The following is a 17460-nucleotide window of genomic DNA, read 5'->3' as shown; positions in this document are numbered from 1 at the left end:
TTGAATCCCCACATGTATTCAAGCTGTCTAGCAGCCGTAAATCATGCAGCTGCATCAACAAAAACAAAATCTCTGAGCCCTCACAAATCCTGGCAATGAGCATACTTGCTCATCACTAATTAAAATGCAATAACTGATGAGCAAAAGATTCTATATGCACAAAAATGGTATCACTAGGGAACGTCAACTTAGCATGCAAAAACTAAGCTCTCATCCAACCCCCTCACAAAAACTGAAGAAGCTACAGGTATCAGAAAATGGCCCAATTTTTCTTTTTTCTTTTTTTTTTTTTTTACAAACTTTGTAATTTTTTTTCACCACTCAAATAGAAAGAACCTACATATGCTTTTTGTCTATGAACTTGTAATCACCTGGAGAATTATAGTGGCAGGCCAGTTTAAGCATTTAATGAACATGATAGAAAAATGCAAAAAACAATTTTGGGATTGCACTTTTTTTGCAATTTCACCGCACTTGGAATTTTTTTCCCCTTTTTCCAGTCCACGGTATGTTAAAACCAATGGTGTCATTCAAAAGTCCAACTCTTCCCACAAAAAACAAGCCATTGACACATGGCCATTTCGACCAAAAAAAGGAAAAGTTAAAAAAACAAAATACCTCTGGTCGTTAAGGGGCTAAGCAATTTATGGGGGCTTCAAGATTAGGTCTCCCATGAATTTATATGTTATATACCTTAGAACACTTATTACTCAGCATCTAGCTCTGAAAGAAATACTGATCTGTCACCAGAGTTTGCAATATTTCCTGCGTAATAAATGTTGTAAGGTATTCCAATTATATCTCGTTATCAACTGTCCATAGGATTGTTAATAAGATAACTTTTAAATCACTGGGAGACTAACCCCTGAAACTCCTTCATTAGTTCTAGCAAAAAATGGAGGTCTCTGCAGTCAGATCCCCCAATCTATTATTTATCATGTATCTTATGTATAGGTATTTACTTGCTATTAATGGAATTCTTGTTAATCAAGTTGTCAGCTTCAGGCAATCCTTTCTTGATTGAGGGTTCCTACTACAATGAATGGATCATAGAGAATGAAAATATTGAAACCTCCAGGACCCAGCTATAACCCATAATGGAGCCCAGTAACAGGTGTTCAATTTACTTGGCCATCGTACTTTACCCCACCACAGCAGAAGTAGTCCATTACATTAAATCACCTTAATTTACTGGGTTATCTATGTATTTCTTAGAAATGCCAATAAAACAATACATATATTCTGACTTTTTTTTACTTTTCAGCTAGAAAAAATATCTGCTTTGTGGACCAGCAGCATAACGGTTAGGCTACCTTCACATGTTCAGTGCATGGTCAGTAATTTTTATTAGTATTTGTAAGCTAAAAGCTAGGAGTGAAACAATCGGAGGAAGAGTATAATAGAAACATGTGCACCAATTCTGTATTTTCCATCCACTCCTGATTTTGGCTTACAAATACTGATGTAAAATACTGACCAAATACTGAATGTGTGAACGTGGCATTAAAAGCATAGTTATTATTGGCAATGAATAGTAAAGATTCCAAAAGATGTCACTGGATATAGTTTTGCTTCGGTTTAGGCTCATTTAGTACATTTCATTTATCAATCAAAAATAAATTATAGCAAAGCCACTTCCATCATCAACATCCTACAGGAGACCCACATTATAAAAAATGATGTCCAAAGTGAGTTATCCCTTAAAAGTACCCATTGGAAAAGACAAAGAATCAGCTTAGCAAAAGACAATCAGACTTGTATGTAAACCTCTACCTTCATAGTTGGTGCCGAGAATAAATAAATAGAACCATAATTGTGTTCATTAGTTTTAGCTAATTAGCCTCAACAGTATATAAACAACTGTGCTCATACTTCATTTTAAAATTAATAGTCCACAATATCTGTTTTACACCTGCAAAAGCGCGCCCTCCAAACACAGCCCAATTATAATGTAAACAGACAAGAACCATACATAACTAAAGAGAGCGACAGCAGAAGGGGAGATTTATCTGCGTGTGTCTATTAATAACAGGAAATCGCATTTCTAACAAGACGTTGCAGGTGTGGCGCACTGTGCACGTTAATCATTAATGCACTCAAGATAAAGGTGTTGAAGTGGGTAAATCGAGCGCCTTGTTTCCTTCCTGTCTGTTTCCAACCTGTCTAATGTTATGAAAGTAATTTCCCATATCTACCTAGCGGCTCACTTGTGGAATACATTATTAATATCTTTCAAATTTAAAGGATATCAGCAGGGTGAAATCAGGAAGTTCTATCGAGCTTTCTGAAAACAAAACATTTACGTATTCTTCAGGAGGAAGTTGGAACATAAAAGATGGGACATTGTGAGCTTGAAATGATTAGTAATTCTCTTCTTTGAACAAACATACTGAAACTGTGTTCCATCCATTAAAAAGGAAATTAAATTGTTCTTTTACCAAATATCTTTGATTTTAGTAAATTAAAGGTTTAAACGTGATCTATGGGAATGTATCGATCAAGATCTAGACATGGTGACTCAAACAGTGCCTTGTCCATAGATGTGTGGTCTGTAGGTATTCCTAAAGTGATTTTGTCAAAAGTACTGTAGAAGCATGCAACTTATTAACACCCAGAAGCCATGGTCTCTATCATTTCAGTTATGGACAGCAATACCAAAAAGTTAATTATTATTGGAAATTTATGGAATATTTTCTTTGTAGTCCATGCAATAGCAGCAATCTTTGGCTTATCTTTATACATCAGGCTCTAGAAGCACAGCCTCAATAAGGCACTATTCTCTTACTAGACATACTTCTCTCTCTACTAAACATTTCGAAAGGAACAGGAGAATAAGATTGGGGCTACTCGGCGACTTTGGATCTGACTCAGGTTGCAGGGAGGGGACAAAGATTGCTCTGTGCTGTTGTTAGGGTAATATAAGTGAACTGTACTGCAGTTGAACAAAGAAATCACAAACAAAAGTCAGAACCAATTGATTATTTTTAAATTGGTTACCCAGTCGTGGTACATTGTGGGTCAAAATGCAACCCCTTTCACTCTCATTACACTTTGATGTAAGTATGACTTAAGGTACCTTCACACTAAGCGACGCTGCAGCGATATCGACAACGATGCCAATCGCTGCAGCGTTGCTGTGTGGTCGCTGGAGAGCTGTCACACAGACAGCTCTCCAGCGACCAACGATGCCGAAGTCCCCGGGTAACCAGGGTAAACATCGGGTTGCTAAGCGCAGGGCCACGCTTAGTAACCCGATGTTTACCCTGGTTACCAGTGTAAATGTAAAAAAGCAAACACTACATACTTAGATTTGCGTCCCCCGGCGTCCGCTTCCCTGCACTGTGTAAGCGCCAGCCCTAAAGCACAGCAGTGACGTCACTGCTGTGCTTTGCTTTCCGGCCGGCACTGACACATTCTAGCCGGAAGCTCTGAGCAGCAGCACGGACGCCGGGGGACGTGACAGACATCAGAGGGTGAGTATGTACTGTTTTTTTTTTACTTTTACAATGGTAACCAGGGTAAATATCGGGTTACTAAGCGCGGCCCTGCGCTTAGTAACCCGATATTTACCCTGGTTACCATTGTAAAACATTGCTGGCATCGTTGCTTTTGCTGTCAAACACAACGATACACGCCGATCTGACGACCAAATAAAGTTCTGAACTTTCAGCAACGACCAGCGATATCACAGCAGGATCCAGATCGCTGCTGCGTGTCAAACACAACGATATCGCTAGCCAGGACACTGCAACGTCACGGATCGCTGTCGTTATCGCTGCAAAGTCGGTTAGTGTGAAGGTACCTTTAGACCTTTACTATGCAATCTGAGCTATGGCCAAAGTCCTTGTGTGGCTAATCCTTGACCTTAGTGGCTAATCGTTGGTTGCTGATTTGCTGATTGGATTGTGCATTTTTTCTGGTAACACTGTCATTGATTAAATATGTGAATTGAATCTTGTTTCAGGTATTAAGTCAGTTGTTAATAATATGCTTTGACTGTTGTGATTGCATTGAAGTTCCAAAGTGGGATATGTTACTGCATGAGCGGAGTTAGACAGAAGAGGGCCCAGTACCAAAAAGCATATATACGCCCATTGCTTTGCCCATATGGGCCTTACATGGACCCTTTGCAGTTCAATAGCTTGTTATAATGCACAATTCCAATAAGTTCCTTACCTTTGGGCCCCTGCGCAGTTGCACAGGTAGCACCAATGATATCTCCGCCTCTGTGTTGCTGTCATTATATAGCAGTTGAGGAGACATTGGGGCTGTCATTAGAAGATTATTACCATCTCACCTGTTTATGGTTGAGATGTGTATCTTAGTGTCTAAACACCGCCTACAAGATTATGGCCTCTGGAAATAATTGGGGCCATCTGAGCTATGCTGCTTCCATATGAGTGAAATAGAGTTATGCAAACAGTTGATCACATGAATTCTATATTATAATAGATCACAATAATTGCACTTTTTCATTATTCCTTTTTAGATAGTGCTTACATATTCCTCCTAACCTGGGTTCCCTCATTTCCCTTAGGAATTTCCTTATGTCACTCATACATGTATTTACTCAATGGTTAAGCCACAAGGTTATCTTGTAAATGTCCTTTTGTTGCATGGATACATTCCTTACATTTTATGTAGGCATGTTCGTGTCCAGCAGCAGTATATCAAGTTGAGTTCTAGATTATGTTTCCTTTTAAGAGCTACTGCAAATCTTTAATAGCAGAAAAATGCTCAGGCAAATCTCATTTCTCCCTGAAATTAAAGCTCACTATACTCCCATAAGTGCAGTTCTTGTCACAAATCCGATATAATCTGCAGTTTTACATATGTAAATATACATTAAGTAGTAAAACACATCATTACTTCAACCTTGTATGAAAAGAATGGCACTGAAATTGCTAAATTCCATGAGGTATAATAGTAATTATATTTTTGAAATTTAGCCAATATTGAAATTGTCTATAAATAGCACCAACATTTAGGGGCAAGAATTTCTTAATTACTTTCATTGTATATCAAAAAATGTTCTATTTTTAAATGAAAACATATCAATCATTGCATCAAATGTTAGACATTATAATTACAGAGGAATTCACATGCAGCCTTTGCTGGAGTACACAACGTTCTTGTGTCTCTCCACTATGGAGCTACAGGGACTTTGCAGTATGTGTGCAGTACACAGTGTGGAATCATTTTATTGAGGCATTCTTCTCTAGAAGAAATCAAGGATATATGGAGATATTCGTCCTTAGAAACAACAAATGATTCTAGGCTGGATCCCCTCTGTAATCCAGCAGTGGGTCATGCCACAATTTTCTAATTAATTAAGAATTTCACAGAAGAGAACCTATATTCTGTATTTTTTAGATTATAAGACACTCTGGATTATAAGACACAACCCAAATTTTGAGGAGAAAAGTAGGATTTTTTGTTTAATAAAATGTTGATGCTTCTTATAATCCAGGCATCTTATTGCTGCAGTGAAGTGGGGTCCCAGGGTCGCTGCTGGAGGAAGCAGGAGTAGGGTGATGCTACTGGCTGGGATGAGGGGGTGTTCTCAGCGCTGAGATCTCATCTCCAGAGATCTTGGTGCTGAGATCTCCATCTGCACATGCGCCTCCCCGGTGGCCATTTTCCTGTAGTCAGGAAACCACGCACAAAATGTCAGCAAAGTCCCCCACAGCACCAGAGACGGACATCCCCACAGCACTACCTGGCACCCCGCAGCACCAGACACCCGGAGCAGCACCACCGGGCTCCCGCAGCACTTCCGGACACCCCCTCATCCCAGCTTGTGGCCTGCAGCAACGGTACCAGTAAGATATATCCGCATTATAAGATGCACCCCCATTTCCCCCCAAAAGTTATGGGGAAAAAAGTGCTTCTTATAATCTGAAAAGTACGGTATATGACCATATAGAGGAAAAGTTCTTCTGGAGCTTTATTTTGGCCCAAAGACCATTGATTGACCTCATGCATTTATGCGGATGGAAGCACCATTATTGATATAATTAGCTCACTTCCCCTCACAAGTGATTATATGATGCCACTTCAAGAATCAAACACTGACACAAAGGACGATGCAGTATGTTGCCAGAGTTAGACAGATGAGAGCCTACATTAGAATACTTTTTAAATTAAATTTTTAACCCTCTACATCATCAATTTTTAATATGCTTTGGTAATTGAAGGAACCTTAGAGCATAATAAACAGCTTTTCATGGCAATTGGGGCAATTGCGATATGGACCAATCAAAACTGCAGGTTGAATTAAGCAAATCTGCCCAAAATGGATTTCCATTTCTATAAAAAAAAAAAGCATGGCAGTAGAATAGAGGTGAGAAAATCAGTCTGTAGAGAATTGAGTTTTATTAAAATTTCCAGAAATTTTAATGCTTTAAGATTTCTCTTGCGAAGCCGACACCAATTCCAAAACTCTTGAAACAATGGGCTAATTTTGCTTTGCATAGCTGAGTGTGCTTCCCCATAATGCCAGGCAGCTGTATCATCATATCCTGGTTTATTAGGTGAATATTAGTCATGAGCGAGTGTACTCGTCGCTCGGGTTTTCCCGAGCACGCTCGGGTGGTCTCTGAGTATTTGTAACTGCTCTAAGATTTAGTTTTTCTTGATGGAGCTGCATGATTTATGGCTGCTAGCCAGCCTGAGTACATGTGGGGGTTGCCTGGTTGCTAGGGAATCCCCACATGTATTCAAGCTATCAGCTGTAAATCATGCAACTGAGGTGACGAAAACTAAACCTCCGAGCACTAACAAATACTCGGAGATCACTCATGAGTGCTCGGGATTACCCGAGCAACGAGTATACTGTACTCGCTCATCACTAGTGAATATTTATACCTTGTACAATGGTTCTCAGTATATCAACTTTTCCCAGGGTCATCAGAGATAAGTTAAGTGCAAGACTGTTAGTATCATAGAATTATATTCCATCTCCAGATTTACTGGATAAGTGATTAAGACTCATTATTTCTGTGGGCTCATACTCACCGCCCACCCCCATAATCCTTTTCAGTACTGAGATCTGTACAAATTTATGGCTTCAAATCAACTTTTGAGGGAAAATTTGATAAAAATACAAAGGTTGAATTCCAAAAGATATTTTAATTTCTTCAACAGCGTAGAATATATATGTCAGGGGTCGAATTCCTGCCTCTGCACATGGGGAATCTCGAACCATCTCCGCTGTGGTCTCCCATTCTTCTCCAGCCACAGTGGAGCCTGCTCAGTGGACACGTCGGTCTGATACGGTGCGGATGATTACTGCTGCCTTTCTAGGCTTAGCCATTGTAGCCAGTACTGATCAGTGGCGATCAGACATCTCTGGGACAAAGTCCTGCTTTTCCCCTTCTGAGCATGCCCAGTGTAATACCTCTCATTGGAGGTCGGGGTCACATGCTCAGGTACTGCAGCAGCTCCCATTGGTCCTCTAGGAAGGTCCTGAAGTTGCTCAGGTACTGTGGCAGCTCACATTGGTCCTCTAGGAAGGTCCTGAAGTTGCTGTAGCTATAAAAGGCAATGCGCTAGTATTAACCAAAGTTATGAGCTCAGCGCCAGTGTGGTCATGCTTGCATGTGGTCAGGGTTCTGCTGAAATAAGCCCCAAGAATACTGGCATCTCCGGTGAGGAGTTTGTGTATGTGGATTCAGGGTTTGGCTGAAATAAGCCCCTAGAATACCGGCACCTCCGGTGAGGAGTTTTGTGTGTGCTATGCTGACTGCATGACCACTGTCAGCTCTATTAGGTAGCTGTTCTTCTGTGAGGTTAACAGGGCACAGCGTTCTCTTTCTCAAGCGAACCTGTGAAGTAACAGAGTTCACTTATACCACCATATAGTACTGTCTCTTACTAGCAGCAGGTTCTCTCCTGCACGGTGGACCCTGGGTTGCGAACACACCTACTACTCAAAATATATATATACTCGGTGCGTTCCACCAACCCAAACAATATATAAGTAGGAAAAAATCCTCAATTGTTGAAATTTATGAAAATGTATCACCTGTTAAACTTACATAACTAGAAATTACATATCCGGGTGAAGTGTCACTGGATGTGCTGTTGATAATAGAATTCCACAAATATTTTCCTCAGATACTTCATTTGAACAGGTTTACAAAGTCAACGTGTTTTGAGGTCAACACACAAACTCTTCTTCAGGACAAAAACCTAGGTTTTGACCTTGAAACGCGTTGACTTTGTAAACCAGTTAAAACAAAGTGTCTAAGGAAAATATTTGTGGAATTCCATTATGAGCAGCGCATCCAGTGACACTTCACCCGTATGTGTTCTTTCTCTAAGTCCTTTTGACTCGCCTCTTGCATCCGCTGATCTATGCGTTTGTTACATGGTGCTTTGTTGCAACACAACCAGGTGAGCAGATCCATGTTGGTTTATGTGTTGTTTTAACATTTAAAGCCCTATTGTGTGTTCTTCCTCTTCCAAGTTTGCCTTACTACAATAACTAGAAATTGCAATATAGAATATAAGTGTTTATGGCCAACATTTTAGATGGGCAGTTGCCCAGCTTAACAGGTGTGTATTAGAAGACCAGGAGACCAATACAAATCTGAATAAAAAATTAAATGTACATACATATTGTTCTTATCCATTATAATATTTTGTATAAAGTTGTTAATTGGTGATTTTATACTTATATTACTTGAAGTTTTTTTTGTTTGTTTTTTTAATTGTGTCGCACTGCTACTGGATAGTATATCTTTGTAGCATGAGATGGTCACAATTATTTGTATATTGCATAGCAGATCCCTTCTGTCAATGGGTTAATATCAGCATCATTTTTTATTTTATTTTTATTTTGCTGTTCCCTTAAATAACAGACACTAACAGCACGTAATGGACCTATAGACTATTCCTTGCACTTATACTGAAAAAAATGTACCCTTTCCTGCAGATGTGAACCTAAACTATAGAGTGACATGGAAAGATAAAGCATGTTTTTTTAATATACAGCTCTGGCAAATATTAAGAGTCCGCCACATCAAAACCCTGTCATGAGCAGCCCAATCTCTATACCTGAACCCCATTGAAAACCTCTGGAATGTAATCAATGTAATCAAGAGGATGATAGATAGTTACAAGCAATGAAACAAAGAAGAACTGCTTACATTTTTGCTCCAGAAGCAGTGTAAAAGACTGGTGGAAAGTATGCAAAGACGCATGAAAGCTGTGATTAAAAATCATGGTTATTCCACAAAATATTGATTTCTGAACTCTTCCTAAGTGAAAACATTAGTATTGTTGTTTGTAAATGATTATGAACTGGTTTTATTTGCATTATGTGAGGTCTGAAAGCACTGTTTGTTTTTAATTTTGACCAATTCTCCTTTTCAGAAAAAAAAGCACAAAATGTATTGTTTGGAAATTCGGGGACATGTTGTCAGAAGATTATAGAATAAATGAACAATTGATATTTGACTCAAAAATATATCTATAAAGAGACAAATCAGACAAACCTAACATTTTGCAGTGGTCTCTTAATTTTTGCCAGAGCTATATATATGATCGGGCAGCACAGTGGCTCAGTGGTTAGCACTGCAGCCTTGCAGTGCTGGGGTCCTGGGTTCAAATCTCACGAAGGACAACATCTCTAAGGAGTTTGTATGTTCTCCCCATATTTGCGTGTGTTTCCTCCCACACTACAAACTATACTACTACTGATAGGGAATTCAGATTGCGAGCCCCACCGGGGACAGCGATGAAAATGTGTGCAAAACTGTAAAGCGCTGCGGAATATGTTAGTGCTATATAAAAATAAAGATTATTATTATTATATATAAATGCTTTTCACAACATCTAATGAAAACGTTGGATTGATCTACTTGCTTATCATGTAAATATCATGGATAATGAAGAACTTTATATGTGGTTTTATTTTCCAGCAAGGTCAATCTCTAATGTGCAGGGATCAATATGTTTAATTAGAAAACACATGGTATTTTATAATTTGTCTTCCTATAACATCTGGAAATGTTTGATAAGAAAAGGCTTTCATGTTCTTCTACCCAAAACAGAACCATATTTAGGTAAGTAGATTAAATGCCATTAGCTCTAATACCTTTTTAAACAAAGTAATCTGTTGAAGTGATAATGGATTTTAAAATAAGTATACTCATTAAATTGGTTTTACAAGACTGCTCTTTCTCTTTGACCACATGAATGTTGGAAACTGACACTTAATTATAATAGTATACTGTATGTCCTGCGTTAACAGATGATTAATTTTATTCTATATTTAATGTAGACATAACGTTAGCATGAGTATGTCTCATCAATTACTCTAGCATAGACTGTGGACTATATTTAAAGAACACTGATAAACCTAATCTAAACTTATTTCTGGTACCTTTTTCTTTGGTGATCAATGGATTTGTTTCTAAGACAAATTAATCTCATTAGTGAAATGGCTGAATTCTTTAGGTTGAAATTCTGTTTTAATAAAAATATTACTAAGTGAAATATACATTACACGAATGGATATTATTAGACTTTTGGTGGGAGGGTGCACTTAAAATTTCAGGTAATAGAGCTTAGGTAAAGGTCACTTCTACATTGCTTAAAAAATCACAAATTCCCAATTCTAACCACTTACTGACATATGACATATTGGTACATCATATGTTGGATTCCTGTCTTTCAAACAGGCTAAGAAACTGAGCCTGCATTATTGCCAAACACAATAGCTGTGTTATCCAGCTATTATTTTACTCTAACAGATTATGAACAAACAACTATACAGGTCCTTCTCAAAAAATTAGCATATAGTGTTAAATTTCATTATTTACCATAATGTAATGATTACAATTAAACTTTCATATATTATAGATTCATTATCCACCAACTGAAATTTGTCAGGTCTTTTATTGTTTTAATACTGATGATTTTGGCATACAACTCCTGATAACCCAAAAAACCTGTCTCAATAAATTAGCATATTTCACCCGTCCAATCAAATAAAAGTGTTTTTTAATAACAAACAAAAAAAACCATCAAATAATAATGTTCAGTTATGCACTCAATACTTGGTCGGGAATCCTTTGGCAGAAATGACTGCTTCAATGCGGCGTGGCATGGAGGCAATCAGCCTGTGACACTGCTGAGATGTTATGGAGGCCCAGGATGCTTCAATAGCGGCCTTAAGCTCATCCAGAGTGTTGGGTCTTGCGTCTCTCAACTTTCTCTTCACAATATCCCACAGATTCTCTATGGGGTTCAGGTCAGGAGAGTTGGCAGGCCAATTGAGCACAGTAATACCATGGTCAGTAAACCATTTACCAGTGGTTTTGGCACTGTGAGCAGGTGCCAGGTCGTGCTGAAAAATGAAATCTTCATCTCCATAAAGCATTTCAGCCGATGGAACCATGAAGTGCTCCAAAATCTCCTGATAGCTAGCTGCATTGACCCTGCCCTTGATGAAACACAGTGGACCAACACCAGCAGCTGACATGGCACCCCACACCATCACTGACTGTGGGTACTTGACACTGGACTTCTGGCATTTTGGCATTTCCTTCTCCCCAGTCTTCCTCCAGACTCTGGCACCTTGATTTCCGAATGACATGCAAAATTTGCTTTCATCAGAAAAAAGTACTTGGGACAACTTAGCAACAGTCCAGTGCTGCTTCTCTGTAGCCCAGGTCAGGCGCTTCTGCCGCTGTTTATGGTTCAAAAGTGGCTTTACCTGGGGAATGCGGCACCTGTAGCCCATTTCCTGCACACGCCTGTGCACGGTGGCTCTGGATGTTTCCACACCAGACTCAGTCCACTGCTTCCTCAGGTTCCCCAAGGTCTGGAATCGGTCCTTCTCCACAATCTTCCTCAGGGTCCGGTCACCTCTTCTCGTTGTACAGCGTTTTCTGCCACATTGTTTCCTTCCAACAGACTTACCATTGAGGTGCCTTGATACAGCACTCTGGGAACAGCCTATTTGTTGAGAAATTTCTTTCTGGGTCTTACCCTCTTGCTTGAGGGTGTCAATGATGGCCTTCTTGACATCTGTCAGGTCGCTAGTCTTACCCATGATGGGGGTTTTGAGTAATGAACCAGGCAGGGAGTTTTTAAAAGCCTCAGGTATCTTTTGCATGTGTTTAGAGTTAATTAGTTGATTCAGAAGATTAGGGTAATAGGTCATTTAGAGAACCTTTTCTTGATATGCTAATTTATTGAGACAGGTTTTTTGGGTTATCAGGAGTTGTATGCCAAAATCATCAGTATTAAAACAATAAAAGACCTGACAAATTTCAGTTGGTGGATAATGAATCTATAATATATGAAAGATTAATTGTAATCATTACATTATGGTAAATAATGAAATTTAACACTATATGCTAATTTTTTGAGAAGGACCTGTATATGCCAGTCCTCTGTACCAAGCTAATATCATACTATGGAATAGACTTAATTGATGCACCTATTAAATACATTGTCTCTTAAGGGTCTCAATAAGGAATATGACCTGTTGTCTTTTATATGGTAGGGTTATCTAGTGTTTATTAGGACTGAGGTCCTCGTAGCAGTGATGGTCTTTGGTCCTTACTATCTTTCATTATTATTTACATGTTTGATTTATCATCTTTGCCAGTGATTGTTTATGTATGTTATTATTTGTCTGTAACCTCTTTACAGAGTCACTTGTACTGATCCGCCATGAATTCCCCGTCTCCATGATCTCCTCCCTCGGACCTCACTGCCTCCTCCACCCACTCGACTGCCAGACACATTGCTTCATTTGCTTCCCTTATACTGTGTTATTGAATCACAGAATCTGTCTAAAGTCTCCTGTGGATACACCTACTTCCAGTCCTAGGAACGCAGGTTTCTATGCCACTGGCACGCACGCTGTGATTCACCATGGAGCGCACTCACCACTGACTTCCGGAATGTCCATCTTACTTCCTGTTACAGCACGTCCGGTTGCGATCTTCCTCTCAGCGGCTGCATGTTCTCGCCATGTCCTGCCCACTGGGTTTTAACTGCTGGGTTTCTTAATTTCACCCCCAACAACCAGCGGCGGATGCCATGTTTCGTGAGGATCCTTGGATACGCACCTATACTGGTAGGCATTCACCCTCTATGATCGTCATTCTCAATGAGCCTCTTCTTACTTGCACCTGCTTTTATGAAGAGTCTCCACAGGCATCTTCCTTACTCTGGAATCTCCAGCCTGACAGTTTTTGAACACCCCCTGAATGCGGGTAGGCACTTGGTTTATGTTTATATTTATCCCTGTAGCAGCATTATCCTTGTAGCAGCACTGTATTAGACTATACTAACTTTATATGTCTTTCTGACAGGGCATATACATTTTAAGCACAGTTTACTATACTGCTCAACTAGTTTATCATTCACACAGCTGTCGGGTAGGTCTCCACTTCTTCCCTTCTTTTTCCTCTTACTCTATCCCTCATTTTCCCCTAGCAATCGAATTGTACATCTCATGCTGATTATGTATGTTGCCTGGTAATATTGGTGCTAATACTGCATATGTCCATGTTTTCCTACATTCTGACCAATTAGTTTGATGTAAGTACTTCATTTATTTCATTCATGTATTTATATTTCTTTTGTTTGTAGTAACTGAGGAAGGTCAATTTGACCGAAATGTTTTGTTAACTACATTATTTGGACTGCATTAAAAATATCCTCTTCTTCAGCTGAGTGCCAAATTTATTTATTACTTATTGATGGTTTGGGAACCTACTTGGGCACCGACTACAGTAGTGCTTACGGTTATTTCTTAAATACTCTGTGTGACTGCAGACTTGTGAATCCTCCCAGTGTATGCACTGTGCGATGTGAGGAACGACGCACACATTCAGGTCAAGAACAGCGGTGAACACACTCCAAACACATTGTGGGTCACCAATGGGCAGACAATTGGTACATTAAAAAAACCTTTAAATCAATTGTATCTTGTTCAGGAAAAGCAATGAACCGATATTAGTTTGGAAAATTAAACCTTCCACACTGTAATAGCAACAGATGTTCTTTTGTAGTAAGAATGTATTTTCACTTAAGAGTTTGTCGGTCTTAAGCACAGACCACGATGTGAGCAACTGTCATGGGTCTCTTGACCCAAGTTTGATAGTCACATAAGCGTATATGAGGCTAGAAGAAAGGACCATGAAACACGGAGGTGCTTATAGGGCCTTTTTGTGAAAATCTGATTTCTTGAGGCATGCTTTTTGCTTTTTTACTTTTTACGTGAATTAATAGCTAAATGTATTTAGATAGATGGAAAAAAGGGGGCAGAGCCTCCCAAGAAAATATCTATCTTTGTGTTAATTTAGAATGACATCACATAATGATCAAAGTGTAATTTACATATTTTCTTATTTCAGCCGACTGCAGAGACCATTGATTAATAAGTCTTTATATAAATATACACTTCATTGCTCCTCTGCATATTTTTATATATGTGTTTTGTTGTTTATAATATCAATGTCTCTGGGAGGAGCCCCTGCCCATTTATGTGGATATTTATTTTTCCTCCTTACTGCCCATGGAGCGCCAAGGGGTTTGCTCTTATTTTAGATTCCCTAGTCTTGGTTTTATCATTCCCTTTGTGAGACTATATGGGTGTTTATTACCCATTTACCACTTGCTTTTATGCTAAGTATCGCCTGTACAGAAGTCCCTGTACTTTAGGATGCTAGATAACTTTTCTAGCCATAAAAGCGCAAGCTGTGGAAGTCCTCTTCTTTAGGATCTTCCTGACGGATGACATTATCTGGGATTTCATTGCACATACGGTTTGTGGTCTCTGCCTCTCTGCTTTAGGATGAATTATTGGTGCTTCATGGCATCTGTAGTATTATTTCTTTATTTATTCTGTCTCACAGCTATGTAAGTTGCCTGTATGAGTGGTGCATTCCCAGCCTATTATTACCTCCAAGTTGCCAATGGTGAGTCGCAACTCTAATTATGAATCACCGGTGTACACTTGCCCTATTTTTAAACAAGCAATTATTATGGTTTATTCTTAAACTGATACAGATTTGTTCCATATTATTGGTTATATGTCACTGTATGTATTTTTTCACATGTATTTGCTTGTGATTTATATTTGCTATTTTTTGAGAAATATGTAAATTTGATTTTATTGATTGATCATCCTGTTATGCCATTATATATGACATACACACACACATATATATATATATATATACATATACGTGTGTGTGTGTGTGTGTGTGTGTGTGTGTGTGTGTGTGTGTGTGTGTGTGTGTGTGTGGGTATCTGTAGCACTCTATGAACTGCTTGACAAAGGCTTTAGGGAACAGAAACATTGCTTTTTTGCATACATGGCAAATTAAAAGTTTGTTCACTTTTTTGATATTCCTACAGTGTGCTTCCAGCTCTTTTGCATTTATATTATTAGGTGACTAGGCTGTAACTTGCAGTCTGGCACCTACCAACTGCATTTTGTCTTTGCTTGTGACACCTCTTTTGTTTTTTTCTAGATAGATATCGTAAAAGTAGAGCTAGGTAGAGTCAATAGATTTGTACAGGAGGTAGAAGTTTTTCTGACTTTTGTCAGAAAAAATGTGAATTGGCATGTATGCTACAGCAATTCAAGAAACTGTAGCTTCAGGATCAGGCCGAAGGAGTATCTTGGTGATAATGTCACTGCTTTTGAAGCAGACGAGGTGAACCATGTTCAAATTCTGGTGTCAGCCCTCCTTGTGACCTTAGGCAACTTACTTTATCTGCTCATGCCCAAGGCAGCAGAATTAAATTGTAAAGTTGTGCAGAGTAGAGATATTGCGCCCTCAGTATTAAATGTGAGATGTTGAAAGTCTGTCAGTACTGCATAAAAAGAGCATATATATGAGAGCAATTCAATAGAATAGTATGATAATAATGAGAGAACATTATAATTGTACTCCCTCAGATGTTGCATTATTTTCATAATTAGCTTTCCTTTTTGCTGAGCTGGTACAGACAGATGACATTTTCTTATGCATCTTCAATTTGTTTCTGCTATGCTTTTATTATTTTCATTACTTGCTCCTTTTACTTATCTCAATGAAAAGCTAACATTTCATTAATGTCCTCACCCAACTAACTTAACACCCTCAAAATTATCTTAAGGGAAATTTAGATTAAATATCCAGTAGTAAAATAACTGCTTATAATCACAGTGACTCTGAATAAGACAAGTAAAAGTAGTTAAATAAGGATATCATGGGCATTATATATAATTATGGGACCCCAAAGCAAAACAAAAAAAATACAATGAAAAATACAATGAAATAATATTTATACACCCTATAAAAAACAAGAGGAAATCATTTCTGTACAGGAAAGGGTTTCATTTCTAAGGTCTTCCATGTAATTTCTAGGTCTTACCAATTTGCATTACATTATGCATTGCCTGTCTCTTTATCTTAATGCCTATTTTACAATATAGGTGGGGTTCCTCAAGTTTTGTAATGCTTCCTACCATACCATTTATGACCATTAAATTATATTCTCCTATCATTAAAATGTTTTAGTTAGTAAAGCAGCATGAAAAAAGTAAGTTTCCAATTGCATGCTTTTTTCCATCTGCTGTCTTTCTCCTGGTAATGGCATTTAACAGGGAGAAATGCAAGATTCTACATCTGGGCAAGAAAAATGAAAATATAATCTACAGAATGGGAGAAATAGAACTAAGCAACAGCATGTATTAAAAAGATTTGGGTATACTAATAGATCTCAGGCTGCACATGAGTCAACAGTGTGATGCAGCAGCAAAAAATGCAAACACAGTTCTATGATGTATTAAGAGAAACAGAGAGTCTAGATAATGTGAAGTAATTATCCCCCTCTACTAGTCCTTTGTCTGGCCTCATCTGGAATACTGAGTTCTGTCCTGGGCACTACATTTTTAAAAAGTCATTGATAAACTGGAGTAAGCCCAGAGAAGAGCTATCCGGATGGTGAACGGATTGCAGAATATGTCCTGTGAGGAACAGTTAAAGGATCTGGGAATATTTAGCTTACAAAAAAGAAAAGGAGACATAATAGCTGTCTACAAATATCTGAAGGGATGACATAGTGTAGAGCAGTGTTCCCCAACTCCGGTCCTCAAGAGCCACCAACAGGTCATGTTTTCAGGATTTCCTTAGTATTGCACAGGTGATAATTGCATCACCTGCACAGGCAAGCATTCACTGACCTGTGTAATACTAAGGAAATCCTCAAAACATTACCTGTTGGTGGCTCTTGAGGACTGGAGTTGGGGAACATTAGTGTAGAGGGATCACCCTTATTCTCATTTGCACATGGAAACATGTGATTAGATATTAGAAAATTTTTTTTGACAGTGAGGGTGATCGATGAGTGGAACAGGCTGCCATTAGAGATGGTGAGTTCTCCTTCAATGGAAGTCTTCAAACAGAGGCTGGACAGACATGTCAGAGATGGTTTAGT

The 17460-nt window shown here is 38.7% G+C and overlaps 1 protein-coding gene and 1 long non-coding RNA gene across 2 annotated transcripts in view; one reads left to right on the top strand and one right to left on the bottom strand.

Annotated features, from left to right (window-relative positions):
* Nucleotides 1-17460, bottom strand: part of LOC143818411 (protocadherin-9-like) — a 1862556-nt gene that overhangs the window by 1659021 nt on the left and 186075 nt on the right. The gene's annotated exons all lie outside the window — the stretch shown is intronic.
* Nucleotides 295-5699, top strand: LOC143818410 (uncharacterized). Its single transcript, XR_013224523.1, has 3 exons — nucleotides 295-506; nucleotides 1269-3072; nucleotides 3809-5699. It is a non-coding gene; the product is annotated as an uncharacterized LOC143818410 (long non-coding RNA).

Source organism: Ranitomeya variabilis, chromosome 3 (assembly GCF_051348905.1).
Source record: "Ranitomeya variabilis isolate aRanVar5 chromosome 3, aRanVar5.hap1, whole genome shotgun sequence".
Taxonomy (NCBI): domain Eukaryota; kingdom Metazoa; phylum Chordata; class Amphibia; order Anura; family Dendrobatidae; genus Ranitomeya; species Ranitomeya variabilis.
This window is presented reverse-complemented; position numbering and strand designations above follow the sequence as displayed.